The sequence below is a fragment of the Ailuropoda melanoleuca genome, chromosome X, assembly GCF_002007445.2.
Source record: "Ailuropoda melanoleuca isolate Jingjing chromosome X, ASM200744v2, whole genome shotgun sequence".
Taxonomy (NCBI): domain Eukaryota; kingdom Metazoa; phylum Chordata; class Mammalia; order Carnivora; family Ursidae; genus Ailuropoda; species Ailuropoda melanoleuca.
In genome coordinates this window covers 108,801,992-108,805,117 of record NC_048238.1, presented here as the reverse complement: position 1 = coordinate 108,805,117, position 3,126 = coordinate 108,801,992, and positions in this window count along the sequence as shown.

The following is a 3,126-nucleotide window of genomic DNA, read 5'->3' as shown; positions in this document are numbered from 1 at the left end:
GTGGAGCCCCACCTGGGCCCAGGCCGCAGGCGTCGGGAGCCCGCGATGGCCCGTGTCCCCTGGCTGCGCGCGGGAACGCGCCCGAGGGGCCAGGGAGGTACCGGGCTGCAAAAAAGTTGGGGGACATTTAGGGATTAAAACGATTTGTTTCCCCTCGATTTTCCTTCCCAGGGAAGCTTTGAGGTGAGGGCCGCCCAGGCCCCTGCGCGTCCATGGTCTTGTCTCAAAGCTCGACCAACTAACTGCAAGACATTTTATCAACTGCTCCCCACGCCGTTCTTTCCTCCCTCCCACAAACCCACCTCCCCGCCATCTGTGGGGCCACCGAGTGTTCTGATGCCGCCCTCGGAACTTCCGCCCCTGGTTTATATTGAGAAACATTTAACTTCTGTTGCTATGGAAATCCAGCCAATATCTGATGATAAAGGCTCATCCCCTCTCATCTCACCCCTGATTTTGTTAAGGGTGGGGATGGCAATCGTGACTAAGCCCTTTGCTGTGATTTCCCTGGATATAGACAGCAGAGCTATGACCCTGATACAAAGCACACCTGTAGACAGGGAGATACCCATTCCCATCTCAGACCCATTCTGCCTTACGAGCTTAATAACTTTGAACTGAACCTTGAGGATGAGGATGTGATGCCCGGAGGCCCCGCAGCCATTGTACACCCAAGAGGGGGTGACCCTGGGGTGAAAGGGTGACACTGAAGAGGGCTGGGAGGAAGAACGGGGAGATCTCCAGATGCACTGGAGACTCATTTCCTGCAGGCTCTGGTTTTAAATGTTTAATCCACTGTTATGGACTGAATGTTTCTGTCCACACACACACACACACACACACACACACCATTCATATGTTGAAGCCCTAACCGTCAATTGATGGTATTTGGAGATGAGGCCTCTGGGAGGTGATTAGATCATAAAGATGGGGCCCTGGCATGATGAGATTACTGCTCTTGTAAGAAAAGACACCAGAGAGGTTGGTCTCACTCTCTCCATGAGCAGGCACTGTGGAAAGGCCATGTAAGGACACAGTGAGGGACAGCTGTGGGCTAGCCAGGAAGAGGGCTCTCACCAGGAACTGAACCTCAGTCTTGGACTTTTCAGCCTCCAGAACTGTATGCAAGCATCCCAGCCGCCCTGAGACTTGTCAGAAAGAAAATGGTGAAATTTTAATTTTAAACATTTTCAGTACTGTATTCTTCAAGGAGGATTAGGCCATTGAGGAATTCACTGTGACACTGTTAGACTTTCAATTCCATTAAGCAAGCATAGGACTTCCGGGACAGAGAAGCAATCAGACATATTGCTGCCTAAGAAGTTCATAGACAAGTGACATTACCTGCTGGTGAGTGCCGTGGTGGCGGTAATTCCATGGGGCTGTGGGAGGAGAGGGGTTAGGAAGGCTTCCAAGAAAAGTACACGCAAAGCTGAATCTTCAAGTCGTTGCAGGCAGAAGGAACAGTTATGGACAAAGGTGTGGAGTTGATCAAACAGGTTATGTGCAAGTGAACTCTAAGAGATTTCCTGTGGCTGAAGCATAAAGTCAGACAAGGCGAGTGAGAAGGTCAACTGGAGGCCAACAGGGCCAAGACATGGAGCATCTGTTATGCTAGACTAAGAATTCCGCACTCCGTGCTGGATTCCGGCACAGGCAGGGCTCCGTGCACTTGGAGAAAGACTACAGTACAGTCGCCCTTGTGGTAGACTGCACCTCCAAAGACAACCGCAACAATATCCCCCATTCCACAGGCTCTTTTGCAACGTTACCTTGCAACTCCTATAGCAAAAGGTACAATCTATGTCCCTCCCATAACCTCTTTGGACCAATAGAACATGGCAGAAGGAGTGCTGTGTAACTTCCAGGGCTTGGCCTTCAGGGAGCTGCAACTTGTGCCTCTGATTTTGGGGATGCTCTTTCTTGGAACTCGCCTGCCACACTGTGAGGAAACCCAACCAGCCACACAGAAAGGCCCATGTGGAAGAGAACCAAGGCTCCCAGCCAACAGCCCCAACTGAGTTCCCCAGCTAGCAGCCAGCACGAGCTGCCAGCCACATGAGTGAGGACATTTCAGGCCTTCTAGCCATCCCAGCAGTCCAGCCAACACCCAGTGAAGCTGGGGACTCATTCTGTCAAACTACAGATTTTTGAGAAATAAAGTGGTGTTTTAAGCCACAAGGTTTTGAGACGTTTTTTGTGCAGTGGTGGAGTACCCAAACACTGCTCCTGCCGTCTGGCCCACCCCCCACCCCCACCAGCTCCCTCCACACTCAGCCAGGAATCCACGCCCAAGCCGTCGCTGCCCTCTGAGAAAGGTACGACGCGCTATGAGGCCTGCAGTTGTGCAGGATCCAGGGTTTCCTCCCACTAGCCTCCTACTATGCTGACCGGCTGACAGAAGACAGGAGGCCTCTGGGTCAGAAATAAAGACAGTGTGTTATTACTCACAGCAAAAGCAACAGCCAGGCAACATCTGGGACGGATTCACCCAGCCCCGATCTCCACAGGGTGACATGCTCTTTTGCGATGCGACCTTGCCATGCCCACGTCAACAGGTGGAGTCTACTCCCCTCTCTTGAAGGTGGCCTGGCCCCGTGATCTCCTTTGACCATCAGGGGGCCAGATGGTATCTGCACATGCAATGGCATGCCCCACGGATGGGGAAACTCAAATCTGGGAAACTTGGATCTTCTCTAGGGCTGCTAGTGACCTGCACAGTCTCTCTTCCAGGGAGAGGAATTCCTCATCATCCTGGAAGGCGAGTAATTTTCTGGGGAGGGGGAAGGCGACATCTTTACCTTCACTCCTCTGAACTTTGGGAGAGGGAGATGTCTCTAAGCTTTACTGTCTTGGAATACCTCCTGACACCAACTTTCTTAACGTGGCTGTAAATTCATCAGCCAGAGCACCAGGACGGCGCAGAAACCTGCCAGAGTCATGGAGACTTGTGTCCCAGCATCCATGTGGCCCAAACTCCTCTGTCCTGCCAGGCCCACATCGGGCCCTACTCAGAATCGTTGGGTTGAGCACCCTGCCTTCCCAGGGCTCACTGTCAGGGGACAGACGGCCACTGGTGTGGTGGGAGACACGGGGAGGAGTGAGTTGTCGGGCCCACGCTACTGC